The sequence below is a fragment of the Varanus komodoensis genome, unplaced genomic scaffold (genome assembly GCF_004798865.1).
Source record: "Varanus komodoensis strain SLA01 unplaced genomic scaffold, ASM479886v1 scaffold21, whole genome shotgun sequence".
Lineage (NCBI taxonomy): Eukaryota > Metazoa > Chordata > Lepidosauria > Squamata > Varanidae > Varanus > Varanus komodoensis.
Genome location: NW_025335589.1, coordinates 11,767,680 through 11,787,502, shown reverse-complemented (window position 1 = coordinate 11,787,502; position 19,823 = coordinate 11,767,680).

The window sequence follows — 19,823 nt, the reverse complement described above, 5'->3', positions numbered from 1 at the left end:
TCCTTATTCTAAATAAAAGACTTTCACAATCTGGCACCTTGTCATGCTGTCTGAGGGCACTTTGGCTTGTAGTCATCTGGAACAAACCAGGTTGAGGAAGGCTGTTGTCCCAGGTATGGGCAATCTCTTCAACAATTTCTTGGAGGGACACCCATGGAGAAGGGGTTGTTCCTCCCATAATTTTCACTAATAGGTGTGAAAATTATGTTAACCATTTGGACTTGCACATGAACAACTGTAGATGTCCTCAGATGTGCAAATGTGGGAATGCTCAGGTTGGCAGTGATTGGGGGAATGCCCACCCTCAGTCTTCCCCCCACCCCCCAAAGGGCTGCAGGTAAGTTTCTGTTTCCCTTTGGCTACATCAGAGAACTGTCAACCTAACAAAAGTCATGAGCTCTCCTAGCTTTCTGAAAAGACATGGCGGCTCATTCACCCTTGTAGACCTCCCAGAAAGATTTGGTTACTGAGTGGCAAAGAAATTAAATAAATCAATGTCACCCTCTTCAGAGAAGGATCTTTATGCTGTTTGTTTGTTCTGGACTCGTGTATCCCAAAAGTGTCCTTGCTTTTGCATTTGTTCCTGAAATGCTATCACCTTGGGACACGCAGAAGTGCAAGCCACCCCATTTGCAAAAGTAGTATTTATTTATTTATTTAGGCATTTATATACTGTTCATCAGTTACTTTGGACAGTTGTCAAAAGTTCCCCCAAAAAGGCACTTGAAAAAGTGGAATTTGGAAAGAGTTATTCCAAATGGAGTCTAAAATGGAAAAAGGCCATGGTGAAGTCTGGAGAGTTTGCAACTGCAGAGGAGAAGGGAGAATTGGACCTACCTTTCCAAGTTGTGATAAGACCAAGGGGGAGGAAGGAGCCAGCAACTAACCAGGAGCTTGTTCATGTGTCAGGCACACCATAGGTCATTGGCACAACGGCCAACCCACTTTGAGTTATTACCCAAATGGGGTGTTGTGACATGTGAATGCATCCAGTGCTGATTAGAACACAGAAAGAAATATCCTACAGATAGGAAATACAAACCTGATCCCATGAGCAATGGGATTCTCCTAAGCTTCAGAATCCCAAAGAAAATTGAGCTAACTCGCATCATTTATCATCGGATATAAAAGTCATAATGGATGACATAAGGCTCACTTCAGAGTTCTCTCTCAAAAAGTGCCTTTCCTCCCACTCCAACCACTACCTTGACAAAGAAAAGGAAACCTCTAAACCAACAGTTTTCAGGCTACTTTCAAATTATTTCATTTTTGTATCACTCCGCAAGCCAAGGCTGTCTGGGCAGTTTACAGCAGTACCTAAAAACAAGGCAATAAAATACAGTGAAAATACCATAAAATCTTATCAAAAGAAACAGTGAAGCTAAAACATACAGTGAAGAATGGCACCAGAAAATTAAAACGTCCAAGACCAATCCCCTCAGCCCCCTGGATGACCAGGTATACCTTTAAAAGCCTCAGCATAAAGGACAATCTTAATCCGGTGACAAAAAGATGACAAGGCTGACACGGGGCAGGCCACCATGGCAAGCCCATTCATGGAGGGAGGGCTACCACAGAGAAAGCCCTCCCCTCGCTGCCACCCTCCCTCAGAGTTGCCCCTCAGACAAAAGCCCCAAATTGAGCATAGTGTCCTTGCTATCACTTTGAGCATAGTGTCCTTGCTATCCTTGGTCAATGCACATATAAACAACGGGCTGCTTTTCTATGCTTTTCTGGGGGGCTTTCAAGGACCCCAAAGCTTCAGCATGGCTCGCTTCACATGGCAGCTACATCTCTGGGATTGTTCCCAATACTGCAGTGGTATTTTGTATAATTAACATGTGAAATGTAGGCGACACATGCAGAAGTTTAAACATTGGGACAGTTCTGTTGGGCAACTTGGATTGGTTATGAGGTCTGAGTAGGACTACACTGGATGTTAGGAAATAAACACACACACACTTCAGTCAGTTCTGGTTTTCCAGAAATGGACTTGACAACGGCTGATGTCAGCTCAGGCTGATTTGACACAGGACCGCCATAAAGAACCCTCGAGCTTCACAGAGCAATCTGTGAAGGCTTCCAGGTTGCCAATGTCCACTCCATCAAGTCCCAACATTTTTTTCTAAACACTTTTCCTTTTGTATTTTTTGCAAAGAAATAATATAATGTAAACAAACAAAATGAAAACGTAGATCCAAACAAATCAGAAAAGGCAATATGCATATTCTGGACAAAATTAGCATTGTTGTTAAGTCAGTTCTTCACAGTTCCTCTACAATCATACAAAATTCATACCTTAACTCTCTATATGTGTACCTGAGAAGTGTTGAGTTAGTTTGTGCGTGTGTATAAGGGAGAGGGACCAGAAGAGGGCACAGCTCTCAATAGGATAATAACAGGGCCTTCTCAGTAGCATTACCTTAGCTGTGGAATTCCCTTCTAGTAAAGATATGGCCGACCTCCATGCTGTTGGCATTTAGGTGCCACTTAAAGATACTTGGGGGTGTAAGCTTTGGGGTTATTCAGTTTCCTTGCAGATAGCGCTGAGGGTTTTATTGCACTGCATTACATATTTGTGATTTTAGAGTTTGATTTTAATGCTGTCTATGAGTTGTGCTCTGTCCTGTAGCCAGGGCTCCTTCAGAGGAAGGGGAGGGTATGAATCAAATGATATCATCACCACCACCACCTGCACAGCAACCAGAAGTTCTTAGTTCGTCCATTAAGACTAAATATACCCCTGAGCTAGCAAAAGTGGATGATCATTTATCCATTGATGAGAACTGTCTAAATAACCTGCCAAGAACTTTTAAAAAGATGCCTAAGTCCCTGTGAGGCCAGGGACTGAAACCCCACCCCCACCTCAAGTAACCCATCCGCTGCTCAATTACCAGATGGGTAACTGTGTCTTATTAGGTCACAGATGGACGCCAATCTTAAAAGGTTTAACCCACATTTTTGAGTGGACAAGATGTGAAATACCTGCTCTGTTGATCATTTCCTTCAGTTCAGTAGCTCAGGACAGAACTACTGGTTGCACTAAATGTGCAGCGTGTAGTGAAACACCACGTTTTTATTTACTCTAATGTAAGAGTGGAGGAGCTTGAGCCCGATCGGGGCCATTGCATGTGCTCAGGGAGAAACAAACTTTGCCATCTCATCGCTTTTTCCCCTTTACATTTTCCTTGCCCTGCACAGGTGCTAAAGAAAAAAGGGCTTTTCAGTGGCTTTTCTCCTCATGGAGATAAAAGATTGCTCATGGCAGGCCTCTAAAAAGCTGCCTGAGGGACAGAAATGCAGCAGCTGCTCTTTCCTGCTAGCAGTGGAAAGGTGAAAATGGGCAGAATATGTGCTGTCCATTTCTGACAGAAGCTGTTGAAGACCACTGACCCTCTCCATACAAAATGGAGCGCTGTACAGTGTACGTCTACAATCTCCTCTTTTACTTGGCCCCTCCATTATTTCATGCCACATCTCCAACACTCACCATTTTGCCTACTTTCCTTCCTCCTTCTCTTTCTGTCTTTCTGTCCTTTAGTCACTCGCGCTCTAGGAAGACACTGAAATACCAAGAAAATGCAAAGGAAGAGGTAGGGATTGTTACACCCTAACAGAAATGGGAGCATCTCCTGTTGTGTGCGTCAGCACAAAATGAGTGCAAGTTCTGCCATTGTGTGGCTGCTGAAAGCCTGACACTGTAAGACTTGACATGGGATGCTCATCTGACCAGAAAACCACCTTGAAGTCCTGTTCCCTCACATATACCTTAGATAAGCTAATGTATGCCTGCCCTGAAACATCTTCCTTTTGGTGCACCCTTTGATGAGCTAAGGTGTCCCTAACTGAAGCCCCCCACTTTGGTGTTGTTTGCCTTAATCCAGACAACCCTTCTGTTCCACTCTCTTGTTCCTCTAGCAAACTTCCTACAGACTCCCTGACCATCCCCCAAACTGATAGGTTATAAAAGCACCTTGTACAGACTCCATCTTGGTAGTCCCTTCGGGGGCTACCTACATGATGCATGAATTTCCTGTATGTCTGAACAAACTACAGATGTTCTTTGATTGTACCCTCCAGCAAACCTGTGTAAACTGCTTCTTGACACAAGTAAAGTGATGAGAAACCCCAAAACAATGGGTACCAATATGTAGAAATGAAGCCACAAAAGCAACATATCCTGTTTCTAGTGCCATTTCCTGTACTTATCCTACTTATCAAAGATGGCTATTTCCCAAGAAAAACTCAGTTTGGAAAGAAAAATATTGAAGACATGCATATAAAAACAATAGCACAGTTAGGTGAGAGTTTCCCAGTGGTGTATAATTAAACACAAGCCACTCTAGCTGTATGCAAGGGCAGGGAACTGGCAGTGCCGGCCACACTCTAGCTTTTTGGATACAGCCACAGGTGTATCACAGTCCTTTTCAAGACAGTCCCTAAGCTGGATAGCTAACTACAACAACCTATTGCAGACTATGCTACTGGGGTGGAAAGCTTGGCTCAGAAGGAGTGACACATAAGCCAACAGGCAATGGGGAGGCTAAGGAAATGCCTTCATGCATCCCAGCAAATCATGGGCCGACCAGCTGGAAAGCATACATGCAAAGGCACCTCTTTCTGGCTCCAGGTCACAGAATTCACACCATCCAACCCACCCTTGACAGTGCAAGCATAGCAGGAAACTCATTGGAAACCTTCTTGAGAGGCAGGGAGTTCTAATTGTTGATTGACTGAAGGAAAGAAGCTTTTCTCATCTCTCATCGCAAAGAAGGGTTCAGAAGAAAACAGATCACAATATGACAGTTTGGTGAGGTTCAGTGGGAGAAGACGTAACAAGCATTGGTGGGAACCTTGATCCATTGGACTGAAGAAACAAAATGTAGAGTGGAAAACTCATAATTCTGGGGTGTGATTTCATGCATAGAGTCAGCAAAGACACTCCATCCTGAATCAGTAATTCTTCAGAACAAGCACAAGAGGTCGCCTTTAGTATATGTTTCAAATGCTGCTTTAGTCCACAAGCTAACAGCAGGTACATTTTGCATGGTAGGTTAAACAATGGCACATTATCTATTGCCTCGCAAAGCTCTAGAATTACATAAGAGCCATTTAGACATATGTAAAACATGATACATTTGTCTGGAATGCATCCATTTCCCATTATCCTACAAGTATGTTCAGCTCCATCCCTAAGTTGGCAAGAAAACTTGCATTCCAGATTCCTGGAGTGATTTCTTCTCATTTCCTATTCTAAATTATTTCTTATGAAATTATTTATTCAGCATGTCTCCATTTATCATCACATGCAACTAGAAGTTTAAAATAAACAAGGAATGCTGCTGATCATTTTTATATGGCTGTTGGATCCCTTCCTTGCCACTTCTCTCTCTCTCCCCCACAACATTTTGCCATCCCAGCAGAACTTGTCTCAACAGGCTGAGAAGAATCCCTGAAGAATCTGAACCACTTTTATATACAACTGAAACTTGCCCTAGCTCAGCCTTTCCTTGCATCATGGCATGCAGATGTTTTGGACTTCAATTCCCATTAGCCCCAACCCACATGGCCAATAGACAAGAATGCTGGGAGTTCTAGTCCAAAATGTCTGGAGAGCACCGAGTTGTGGTGTCTTGTTGTGCCACTAAGTTGCTAGAAATGAACCCATAACACTGAAGGATGAAGTATCCTTCATAATAGGTCTCATAATATGGTACCCATATGCATGCCTTTTGGCAGTCAGTAGGGCCAAAGCCAGTGGTGGGTTTGGCCAGAGATGGGTCACCATCCTCCTCATCCATGAGAAGGACAGATCTCTTTTTCCCTAGGTCTGAACTGGTGGTTTACAGCAGACCTTTGAAATTAGGATGAGGGCCACGAATCCCCCCCACCGCAATGCCTGCTTTAGATGTCCCTTTTATCTGCCCATATAATTCCCCTCTATTGCCCCACTTTACTCTGTGGTTACTTCTTTCTCCTGCCCCATTCCCATTTCTGCTCAGATCCATTTAACTTATTGTCTGATTTGACTTTCCCAGGTCACCACCCCATTTTGCAGTGTTGACCTGAGGAGGTGATTTTCATTATTTTCAAACCCACCAAATCCCTGACAAAGATTTGAGTAAAGCGCCATTTTCAGGGTAGTGTAGTTGAGCCTGCTTCTAAGCTGTTCCTCATATATCATCCTTAACCTCCCAGAGTAAGTGAGGAAGGAAAGTCCAGACAATAGATGACAACTCACTGAATAATAGATGGTCACTCAGGGAAAAACCTGTTGGTCTGGTGGCCATTCAGAGAAACCTTCTCTCCCACCCTCCAAGTATCCTGCAGAAAGAAGAGACTATAGCTGGATGGCTGTTCTTCAGGTTCCCAGGTGCTGATCCTAACCTCATCTTCCCAGTTTGCTATTACTGGAAGGTAATCTGTTTGCCTTTTCAAGAGTGGTACCTAGTTATGGACTGGTTTCCGCGAACAGCTTTCCCCAACCTGACACCCTCCAAATGTTTTGGACTACAATTCCCATAATTCCTGATAATTGTCCATGCAGGTTGGTGCTGAAGGGAGTTGTAAACTAAATATTCTGGAAGGAATCATTTGCCCAGTTCTGCCCTAGAGTATAGCTAATATCATTCTGGCAACAGGAAAACATGTTTCAATTCTCCCAGGCCTTTTAAAATCATCTTAATACTTTTCATTTAAATATTAATATTCACACTTTAGCCTCTAGTTTTATGGCTGCTGGAAGGCATTTTGCTCCTGTAAATTATATTAGCTCCCAATGGTAAGGGTTTTTTTTCCCTCTCTGTTCTTATTTTTATTTTTATTGTTATTTTCTGCTGAGGTTTTATGCACTTTTATTACTCAATTTTTACAGATTCTACATTATAACTGTTTTAAATGGTTCGACTGTATATTGCCCAGAGAATCCATACTACCGGGGATTATGAAATATAATAAATGGATTGTTACTAAATTTGTATTTCAAGGGCCTCAAGGAGGCATAGCAAACTGCAATGAGTTGGTGGTTTCAAGGACTCTCTCTCCATCGTCAATTGGGAAATTCTTTTTGTTATTCACTCACTGGCTCGCTCATTCAGTCTCTTCAGACTTTGCTTTGTGACTCCTACATTGTGGCACTCAGGCACAGTATTGTCCCTTGATCTAGCTCTCTCTGGATCCCCTCTGGGTGGTTTGCATTGCCTAATCCATCAGCATTGGGCTGTTCCTTTATTTATTTATTTATTTATTTATTTATTTAAAACATTTCTATGCCATCCCCATCGCAACAAAGCCTCAGGGCAGCTCACAAAGAATACATAAATACATACATAAATAATAATAGAACAATTTAAAAAAAGTTTAAAAAAACCCAGGTGCATTCTCGGCTAAAAATGTTAAAATCCTAATTCAATAATTTAACAATTAAAATAAGTTTTAAATAAAAAGGTCTTAGCCTGGCGCGACGAGCTTTCCAATGAGCTTCCTGGTATCAGCTTTCCCAGAAGATTGTGATCTTTCGTATCACCAGGAGCTTTTCTACACAAGGCTGTTCATGGCTGTGCCTACCTTTGGTTTCATTGATATTTTGAGATCTAAGCTCTATTCCACAAGTTGTCCCTTTCTTGCTTTTCCACTGCATAACGTCTAGGTGGAACTGTGCTGTAGTGCAAACACACACAAGCAATTCTTTCGCTTTCAGCAACAATGCACCATTTTCCTGGTTCTGAAAAGCACCCTAGTAAAGCATCCTTAAAAACAGAAGCACAACTGGAGAATCATGAAATCATCTAAAGAAACTGTAAGCAACCCTGAGTAAAAACTCAAAAGTGAACAGTAAATTCCTTATGAAAAAAGCTAGTAGTGGCAGAAATCAATGCAGTCAATTACGTTAGAAATTAACTAGTGACTGAAATGATGAAACATGAGTCTAAATCTAACATATTAATAAGCAGAAGAAATTTCAGTGCCAAGAAATCTTCGTTGCTTTCTCCAGCGGGTAATTTTGTAAATCCAAAATCTGCAACTGATTGAGCAGCAGTTTGCCCAAGTGGAGCTTCAGGTAGATTCCCCTTTGCCTATAGTTCAGAACTTGATTTCTGCTGGGCCAGCATCATTAGGACTAGTGGAATAACACCACTTGATACAACCCACAGACAGTTCTGCAGCTGTTAGACTTGTCAAATGAGGCAGGTGGGGTGAAGGGGAGATTCAAATTATGTATATTCTATAGAGATCCCATATTTCTCTCCTTACTATAGAGTAGTTCTAACAGTTCAGTGTGGTGTGGCAAAATGGGTGGCGTTAAGTCTTCTCATTTAGCCATCCAGTCACCATCTCCAATTTAGATCAGACAGCAGAGCTAACACTGAAGAGATAACACTGGACTGCCTCTCAAGAGATCCGGGTTCTGGTCCCCAGCTGGCCATGGAGCTCACAGGGCTGTCATGGTGAGGATAAAATGGAGAAGGGTAGTATTCCATAAGTCACTGTGGCTTCCTTGCAAGAGAAAGAAAGGTAGGGTATAAATGTAATGTGATAATGATGATGGTGATGATGAGAAAACAAAATCATCTACACACAAAACAGCCAATTAAAACCTGATGAATAAAATATTACCACAAAGATAAACATTAGCTCCTATATCAGTTAAGCTACTGAAAGCTACCTTCAATATAAAGGGCTATAGGGTTATAAATATAAACTGTGCTTCTTGCAAATGCAGTGCAGGTCTACTAAATGCAGAGCGCTGTTTTAAATTCTTTTCTAAATTTGCTCTCTAGCATTTATTAGCAGGTCAGGTTATATACATGAAGCACTGCATACAAGCTCAAGCGGCCGGTGTTGAATATGGTCCTAAGGCTTCATGTGTATTCTGGATGTTCACATTAACTGCATATTTGCCCCAGATTGTACAGATTGTTACCTTGCAACATAACAGTCTGTATAGACAGATGGCAAAGTGTGCCAATTCCACAACACAATCCCATCAGTAAACACCAAAAAGCTGTCATTTTAAATATAGACTTATCAGTTCTAGCTTTAAATAAATACAAAACAGAGAAAAGATTCTGCGTATTTCTAATATTAAACTTAACTGAAGTTTATTCAATAATCACACTTGGATGAAGATACAGCCATGGTTCACTGACTGTCTCTCCAAACGGACTTGAGCAATTGCTTTCATTGCCCCTGTTTTTCCTGCATATTATGGGTTCTCCTTTGGCTTTTATATAAAGCACACTTTTTCAACAAACTGGCTGCCCATTCAGTTCACACTCTCTCCTAACCAAATGGCAGATGTCATCCTGCTAGGAGAAAGAGGCTAATACTTCTGCTAGTCCTGATGAATATCAGTTCCAGCAGAATGTTTATTTTTATCCTACTCTTCCTCTGAGGATCCATGGAGGACAAAGGTGGGCAAAGGTGAACAATGCTGTGTCACAGTAATTCTAGTATGTGTGCAACTTAACTGTGCATTTTGCATGTGTGCCTGCACACAGCTCACCTATCCACCATTATCCTTGTCCTTGTTCCATCCTTTTGCCTTCCCGTTTCCTCCTTGCTCTCAGCCTTTTGTTCTTTCTCCCCTGCTGCCCTGCACCTCATTAGCTCACTTTGGACTAGCCAGCCCCTCTTGCAGCCTTTTTGTGACTAGCCACGTCATCCATGGGAGTTGTTTTGTGGTGGGGCCCCCAGCAGTTTCTCAAATTCCCAAACATGCATATGGATCAAGTAATGCTTGTGACTCCTGGTCTGGAGATTTGCTTTTGTTTTCATTATGAAAATTGGGACTCTGGGAATGATGGCTCCTTCAGAAGGTGCAACTGGTCTCATTGTCTCTTCCTGGGGACAACCATGCAGGGATCTAAGGGCGAGGTAGGTGGTATGTGCCCCATGCCACCAGGGTTATCATCACAACAAACTCATAAAGTAGGTGAGGTGGAGAGAACATGATTGAGCCAAAGTCACTGAATTTCATGGCTGAGTAGGGATAATCCAACTCTCAATGCAGGTGAAGGAGGAGAGCACAAAAGTTGGCTTGAAACTCAACATTAAGAAAACTAAGATCATGGCATCTGGTCCTGTCACTTCCTGGCAAATAGAGAGGGAAGAAATGGAGGTAGTGACAGATTTTATTTTCCTGGGCTCCAAGATCACTGCAGACGGGGACTTCAGCCAAAAAATTAAAAGACGCTTGCTCCTGGGGGGAGGGGGGAAGCTATGGCAAATCTAGACAGCATACTAAAAAGCAGAGACATCACCCTGCCGACAAAAGTGTGTACAGTCAAAGCTATGGTTTTCCCAGTTGCAATATATGGCTGTGAAAGTTGGACCATAAGGAAGGCTGAGTGCCGAAGAATTGGAGCCTTTGAATTGTGGTGCTGGAGAAGACTCCTGCGAGTCCCTTGGACTAAAAGGCGATCAAACCGATCAGTCCTAGAGGAGATCAACCCTGACTGCTCTTTAGAAGACCAGATACTGAAGATGAAACTCAAATACTTTGGCCACCTAATGAGAAGGAAGGACTCACTGGAGAAGAGCCTAATGCTGGGAACAATTGACAGAAAAAGAAGAAAGGGACGACAGAGAAAGAGGTGACTAGATGGAGTCACTGAAGCAGTCAGCATGAGCTTAAGTGGACTCCGGGGGAAGGTGGAGGACAGGAAGGCATGGAGGAATGTTGTCCATGGGGTCACGATGGGTCGGACACGACTTCGCGACTAACAACAACTACTGCTACTGCTCCAAGCTGAACTGTGACTGCTGAGAGGGTGGTAAACAGCAGGATGAAGAAAATCAAAGCCCTCTTTTATAAGCATTAACTACTGAGTTGTTTTTTGTGGGGGGAGGAGGGAGTTGTTTTCTTTTTTGACAGGTATTTAAATCAGTTTAATTAAATTTCCCTTTGTGCTTATGGAAATGGAAGGTTTTGAGCTAATGCTGGAGTTCTATTTTCAGATCTAGGAACACAATCATGGTAGCCCAGAGGTGCAGGATTTGAGGCCCAATGTTACCCAGATGACCACACCCCTTTTTCTTCAGCCGCTGACCCTTTGATGGTTTTCAGGCTTTTCTGAAGTTTTTCCTGCATTTTAAAAGGTTGAGATGCCTCTCCTGAAGCTCAGTGACGGGCAACATGCTCAAATATGATGGTCCTTTTGTCCTCCCCACAGCCCACCTTTGAAATCAGTGTTATGATGCTCTATGGAATCTACTTCTCCAGCATTTGTGTACCTCCCCTCATGCTTGGCCCTTTCTTAGAAAGCAAACCAAGGCAAGAGGAAGTCCACAAATGCTCACAGGACAAATCCTGTGCAACCAGCAACCATTTCCCCATGTCATGTGCAGTACAAACAAAGGCTGCTGGAAATGAGAGTGAAGCGTGATGTTGCTGGGACAGCCATCATGTGGGGCTTGTTTCCTGGCAAGCTCTGTGTGAACACCATGCACACTCTCAAGGAACTCAGACTCACAGCCATAATGAAGCGGACCACAGCTGGGGGAGCTGAGCCCAGGGAATCCCACTGAATGGATTCCTCACATATCCCTAACTGAAACACAGCCCTCCAGAGCTTCTCCAAAATGGTCACTGGCCCTCGGGCAAGAGCTTTTACACCTTGCCCAAATCCATCAAGGGGAATCTATGTGGTCAAATCCTCTGTATGGAAAAGGGTACAAGGGTGTTTTGCCCTTTCATCCTCCATCTTGCACTAGTGCAGGGAATGGGTTGTCCACGGACACAACTGGCAATTTGAGAAACTGCCCAGGATGCTATCATACAATGGCTGCCCCAGGCGACATGGCAAAGGACAAGTAACCTGCCCACAAAGGCAGGTTGCTTACCTGTAACAGTCATCTGTGTGTTCACACATATGGCTCTATGCAGGTGCAAGGTCCATAGGTGTGAAGCACAGATACCATGGAGAAGTCTGAGTACAAGGCAGAGGAGTGGACCAAGCCCCATCGGTGAGACAACTCCTTAATTCCTGCAGTTTTCAGCACCAACAGAACCTCTTTCAGAGTGGCTGTAGTTGCCTATACAACAATGCATTAACTTTAAGAATGTTTATGTGGGGAAGGAAGGGCAGCTCAGAATCCCTCACTCACAGAAACTTGTCAACCTTTTCATGGTGCTTTTATGATCCTTCGGAGCCTCTCCCCAAGTTTCCCATCCGTTTTTGCAGGGTTTTTTTTTTTTTTTTTAAGAGCAGAGCAAGTGTGCTATCTTCCTAGATGGGGTGGCATTATTCACTACTGATATTTTTGGATATTTTTAGAATTCTGCTCTATACTGCAACACTACCCTGGTGTTGCCTAATGGGACAAACAGGAGCATGTAGAGAGGCAAGGAAGTGAGCTCATGTGAAGGATGCTCCTAAATTCCCACAAAAGCAGCAGCCTCAGTCCAGGGCCAGCTTCTAGGCCTCCTGCAAAGAACCCCAGAGCAAGCCATTTGCATCCAGATGATCCTCCCCACGCTCTGCAGTACCCAGGCCATGCTCTGAAAAAACTTCAGGGCAGGGAGCTGATCACTCAGGTTAGCCAATATGCATAAATGAGTCATGCACGCAGTAACTCAATGGATGCCAAGTTTAGGGAGCTTCTTTATAGTCTTTCTTTGTTTATGCTCAGTTATGACTTGACTTTGGCTAGGAAAGAGGGTGCTGGTAGCATCTAAAGGGCAGCAAGGAAACCGTGGCAGCATAGAATTAGGGCTGTAGTTATTTTAAGGAAGTATTTCTTGGCTCTCTCTCAGGACAGAAGGTCCCGTTCCCCACCCCAAAGAGACATTCAACAATGAAATTCGCATAAGAACAGATATGGTTATAACACGTAACAGCAGCCACAAACAACTTAAAAAACACTGAATACCGGTATATTTAAAAATACTACCACATAGGACTGCAGCTGCAACATAGTCCAATTAAAAGATAATCTAGGGAAGGCAGTAGGTTTTTAGGAAAGGTTTTTAGGGCTTTCCAAAAGGCCTGCAGTGGTGAGGGCCTGGGAGACCCCACCCCATGGCAAGTTATTACAGAGCTGTGAGGCCCTGAGGCAGAAAAGGCCCTGTCTTGTGTAGTTACTCACCTAACTGCCCTCTCAGGTGGGTGCACAAAAGGAGATCTCCTGCTGATCTTAAAACACAGGCAGGTGGATATGGCTGAAGACAGTCCTTTGAGCAATTTGGCCTCAGACCATTTAAGGTTTTAATGGTTAAAAACAACACTTTAACCACACTTGTAACCTGTGCAGCTGGGATGTATGCATGTTATATAATCAGAATGTCTCCACCCACACCAACACTTGGACCACTGCATTCTGTACCAGGTAAGGTTTCTTTGAGGCAACCAACCCTGTGTATGCTGCAATACAGTAGACCCGCTTGAATTTCACTAGTGGATGGAGAGCTGAGGCATGCTCTGACCTCTTCAGCTTAGGACTGCAGCTGTCATACCAGCCTGAGCTGGTAAAGCACCATCTCAACACAGTGATTAAAACAGTCACAGACACCAAAGCCCCCTGTGCCTTTTCTCTTCACATGGATTCCAGGAGGACTGCCAGAGTACACACTTGGTCTTCTGGGGAAGTGCAACCTCATGCAAGGCCAGTTGTAAGTCTCCATCCAGCTTTCAAACCACAGAACCCCTTTCTTGACTGGATGGAGTTTCAGCTTATTTACTCTTATCTACCCAAAACAGCCTCCAAATGCTGGCCCACAAAAGAGGCAAGGATCAATGCCTGAGCATTGCAACATGCCAACTGGTAGAGAAAGGATTATATCTAATGTTACTCTACCACCAAGCAGGTCCACTGGAATGAATGCCACTTACATTCGTCATCACTATTCAAAGACCCATTCATTTTGACGGATCTGACTTAAGTACAACTAACACCTATTGACTCCAGCATATTGCTTGTATTAATGTTACCCTTCTCGCAAAGTACAACATTTATACTCACCATATGCTCACCATCCGCCTCTGATCACTTACCTTGGACAGCTCTATCACTTGCAAGGATACTCAATTGTTGAGGTTCAGGAGGCTACTGGAAAATTGATGGGACTGAGTCTGTATAGGCAATTTAGACTTTGACATACAAGGTTTTATCTCACTGCAGAGACTAATTAATGTACCACTGCCAGGATGCTTATCAAGAATATTTTGTGAATGGTCTCTGCCATTTTTTCACATCTAAGTTTTATGTGAAAAGGTTGAATCACTGTATCTCCTGCACTTAATACATGCACGACTTTACTCCAAACCAATTTGTCTTCTTCTTACATCTTCATATGTGTACATCTCTTGATGTCGCTGTAATTCATTAGTCTACCTATTTAGCACCTTTTGTAGGCATTCTTTGATCTACAAAGGCATTAGCAAACTTGTTAATTTTGCAGCAGCCTTTTCTTCTTGTTGAGTTGGAGTTGAATGCCCATCATTCCCAGCTAGCATGGCCAATCTTACACTTGTCATTTAGTGGAAACCATCAGGGTTTGATAGATGCAGCTTCCTGGAATACAACACACACTGTGAACTGTGTTCTTAGTGCCAGCTTGGGATGAGGTCCTGGGGATGGGGAAGCTCTACAACGCCAGAAAATGGTAGAGTTGCACACCCTCCTCATCTATTACCTTCCAGCAAACAAAGGATATGCAGACACTTTAGGAAAGCTGCCTCTCCTCTTGGCATTATTCCAAGAACTCATTTGGCCCTTCATAGTTGCAATCACATGCTGATTGCCATGGAAACTGGAAAATTCAGAAACGGATCCAGATTTCCATGGTGAATGCTTTGCAGCAATGTTTATTGGTTAGGACAAAATAGAAAGCTCTTTTTTAAAAAAATAGTTTAATAGGATGATGAATTGGTGAGCATTTCTTTGCCTAAGGCTACTTTGATTTGAGATGGGAAGTGCATTTACACATCACTTCCTTCTCTAGTCAAGAGAAGCTGACTATTTCAAAACATCTGGGAAGCTGGACCTCCAGACAGTTAATATAGGGGGAGACCTGTAGGAAACCAAACCTCCCCTCTCCTACCCTGTCTTCCTGGAAAAATCTTCTAGTGAGGAAAATGCCAGGTGTGTTCAGGCTGTGATAGACCTCAAAATCTGCATTTGTGGACACATTCCAAGCTGACTCCACTTATGAAATGTAGAAATCACTTGCAAGATGCATCATGAGCTTCCCCCTGGCTATTAATTGGTCAGTTTCAATTCTCCCTCTCTGTCCATAACCTGTATTGTGAAACCCTTCTTTGACCTGGCTACACTAAAGGGTACCCCAAATCACTAATCATGCATTCCTATGTGGCTGTCCTTAACCTGAGCCTGAAAGGCCACAGGCATCTGATTGAGCATGGGAGGAATATGGAGGCAAGGATTGCTTCTGTACTCCTCTAGTGCTCAAAACCTTTTCAGCCATGTAAGTATTTTCCTCCCCCTCCCAAAGAGGAAGGACTGAGCCACCTCCTAGATTGAGGCAGACACCAGGTGTGCTTTGCCCCATCCTCTCTGCCCCCAGAATGCCTGTCATAGTGGCTTTCTTGAAGACCGACTTCCATTTATGGGACCTCACCCACTATGGAAACAAACACATTTGCTGAGTCGGTGTTCTTGTAGCAACTTTGAAAGGCTTTTTGAGCTCATAGAGAGGATTCTGTGTTTTCCCTAAAGTTGGCCAGGAGCATCTACCAGGCATGGCATTCTGCCCTAGGTGAAATAGACTTTAGAAAATTTTGTTTAATTAATCCAGAAAATAATGTGTAGGTTGATGATCCAGTTTTCACTGCTAGAACTAGAAAAGACTGTCCTGTGAGCTATCTGGATGAGAATCTATCTACACACCACAGATAGTGGTTCTGATGCTTTTATATTTATTTATTTACATATACATGTATTTATAGACCACCTATAATTGCCGAGCCCTTCCTAGGTAGCATACAATACATAAAACATATTAACAAAGTAAAACACATTAAAACCAAGTAAAATACAACAAATTAAAACATCTATAAAAGCAGTATAAAAAGGACCACAGCATTCAGGCTTAGTGTTAAAAAAATTTCTAAAAAGGTATGTCTTCTCCTGTTGTCGAAAGGAAAATAAAGATGGCGCCAAGAGAATTTCCCCAGGGAGGAAGTTCCAAAGATGAGGAGCAGCAGCAGAAAAGGCCCTTCGCCTAGTTGCCACCCCTCTCATCTCCTTCAGGGGTGGTTTTCGTAGAAGGGCCTCCTGAGCTTCCCTTTTAAAGAAAAACACGGTACAAATGTAATAAATAACTTGAATAGCTTTTTTCAAATTTTATACTTGTGTATGTCTCCAGCTCAGCTGATACACCCACCACAGAACATTTCATTTATCAAAACTGGAATGTCAAGTAACATGACTGCAGAAGATATTTTTCTTATACTTTAAAGGCATTGGTAAATGTTGCCCATTATATAATGCAGCAGCTACTGTACTTCACAAGTAAGTAGGAATATATTTGTAAAATACACTGTGTATGGCAGAATGACAGTCTCTGCATTGATTCTGTCTTTAGGTACTAGCACACTTCATTTGAAAAAGCATATTTCAGAGGATACAAAGTGACCTTCACAGAATGAGTAATCTTTTAAATTCTACTAAAGGATACAACCTCAGAAGTGCACGCACATATGGAAGCAAAGCATATGTAACCTTGACAAATCAGACTATTTTCAGAGATCAAAAAGCTTTGATGCTACATTGTACTATAATGGAACCCTACATTAACTACAACTGCAGTTGCCTGAAATATTTGAAAAACTTATTTTTAGCAAACCCGAACCAGTTCACACTCAATAGGCTCAACATGGGGTCAATTGTCTTTTGGAGTTTCATGTATTTCAATTTATTTAAAGAGCTATATTTAAATACTAAGCTACCAAGGGTCCACTTGACTTCTGTTGGAATGAGAGTTCCCACTCTCTCAGTACTGACTTGCAACACTGATGGCTAAGCTTTAACATTTGGGAACAGAAAAAAAGAGCCCCTTCTAGGTGATTTGGGATTTATAAACTGGATACTTCGCTATGCCTTTCCTGGGTTTCTTTTTCCTTCCGTCCGTCCTTCCTTCCTTCCTTCCTTCCTTCCTTCCTTCCTTCCTTCCTTCCTTCCTTCCTTCTTGGGCTTCCTGATGGGTAGGGTTTTATTCTTCGATCACATGTCACAGGCTTGTTTGATACTAACAGATACTCTCATGACAGTGGTGGTTGTTTTAAAATAACATTGTGGGATCCAGTTGCTTTAGATGGAGCCAACCGTCCAACCATCCTTGTCCAACCGTCTTGCCTGTATCGTTTGTGCTCACTGACACAGGGTTTTAAGCAAGGGTTTTAAGCAAGCATTTAACCAACCCCGACAGGGGATGCTGGAAACTGAACCTGGGACAGTTAGTGTGCAAAGTGTATGCCCACTGGTTGTGCCACAACTGCTTCCTTACAAAGCCCAATAGCATTTGACTACATCTTTGAATATTAAACTGGAGTAATCCTGAAACCCAATTACAGTGGTGCTTCGTAGTTTGAATGACTCTAACTTTGAACAATCCAGAGTTTGAATGCTAATGTCAAGATAAAATCACTCCAAAGTTTGAACAATGCTTCTATATTCAAACTTCACACACAGTGAAAGAATGTAGTTGCTCCATAAACGTTATCTGTTGTGCGCCCAAGTTGTCTCTCACAGTGAAACATCTCTTCCGCAATGTTTGTGCAGTAAAATAAATTCATTTTATTATATAGTACGTATTTTATTTTAACACATATTTTACTGTTTTCAAGTTTTAATTGATAATTTTAGGATGTAGTTGCACTACTTTTACCTTAAATTATGCGGATTAGCTGTTTACGTTTATTGAAATAGGTATTGTTTAAGGCCTAGGAATGGATTCACTTTCCATTATTTCTAAAAGGGATTTATTTGGTCTTTGAACAATTCAAATGGCCTCCTGAAAAGAATTAAATTTGAAGTACGAGGCACCACTGTATTTCTTTAATTTGAATGACACCATCAGAACAAAAAGGTGTGATTTTTAGCTTATATTTTAAAGTGATGCTATTATATGTGGCTGGGTTGATAGAATATGGCAGCTAGAACTCCCCAGGGTTTGGTAGTTCTAAAGCTTTCTTATGGTCTCTTTAAAGCACACCTTACAGTAACCCTTTTAGTCTGTTGATCCTGATATCATACAAAGATGAGTGATTGAATCTTTGGTGGGTCACCTACATTAGATTCTGTCAAGGCATATAGTAGGGGCCACTAAAATGTCAACAGCAACACTAATACACAACATTTGTTGTCTGTGGGCAAATAAACAGCAGAATCTCAATAATTAATTCTAATGATGAGGTGACAATGAATTTAACATCCTAGTATATTTCAGGATATACTACAGGCTGGCCTTAGTATATTGCAGGACAATTCAGACTGGCCTACTGGACACAGATCTCAGTGCTGGGGAATACAGCATGGCAGAAAGATGCAGTCAGATATGTAATTCCAGGAAACTGAAATTTATCTTCACACTGTGGAGAAAGGCATAGTTCACATTCTTAAAATGATTTCCCCAAGTACTTCTTGATTAATGTTTCTTGTCATGTACCTTGTAATAAAAAAAATATGATAGCATATATGCCTGCTGAATTTTTGGTAAACATTTTCATTAAGATTATTCTTTCAGGCATTATACCAAAAGAAATACGATCAAACCTTTTAAGCTTTGCACTCGAAAACCATATCACAAAGTGCTTCTTCTCCTGTTTGCATGGAGGCCTGCTGTTAAGGAAACAAACACTGCATGTCTCCTTAGGCTCATGGAACTGGTTTCCCATTTCTTTTGGTTCTTAGCTAGTGACTGGTGATTGTGATATTTAATTGGTGATTAATTATCTCACATTCACACATGCAAGAGCCAACAAATGACTTGGGCCTTAATTCCAATATCAGACAGCTCTAGAAGCACTAAATTGAATTTAAATTGAATTCAGGCTTAAATTGAAGAAACTAGAAAAAACCACTAGGCCAATGAGGTATGACCTAAATTGTATTCCTTATGAATATGCAGTGGAGGTGACAAATAGATTTAAGGGATTAGATCTGATAGACAGAGTGCCTAAAGAACTATGGATGGAGGTTAACAACATTGTACAGGAAGCAGCAACTAAAATCATCCCAAAGAAAAAGGAATGCAAGAAAGCAAAATGGCTGTCTGAGGAGGCTTTACAAATTACTGAGGAAAGAAGGGAAGCAAAAGGTAAGGGAAAAAGGGACAGATACACCCAAATGAATGCAGAATTCTGGAGAATAGCTAGAAGAAATATGAAGGCCTTCTTAAATAAACAAGTGCAAAGAAATAAAGGAAAACAATAGAATGGGAAAGACAAGAGATCTCCAATTGGAGATATGAAGGGAAAGTTTCATGCAAAGATGGGCACGATAAAGCACAAAATGGCGGGGACCTAACAGAGAAAGAGGGGATTAAAAAGAGGTGGCAAAATTACATGGAATAACTATACAAGAAAGATCTTAATGTCCCTGATAACCATTGAGCCAGACATCCTGGAGTCTGAAATCAAATAGGCCTTAGGAAGTCTTAGTAACAACAAAGCTAGTGGAGGTGACAGTATTTCAGCTGAACTATTCAAAATCCTAAAAGATGATGCAGTAAAAGTGCAACACTCAGTATGTCAGCAAATCTGGAAAACTCAACAGTGGCCACAGGATTGGAAAAGGTCAGTTTACATTCCAATCCCAAAGAAGGGCAATGCCAAAGAATGTTCAAACTACCGTACAACCAT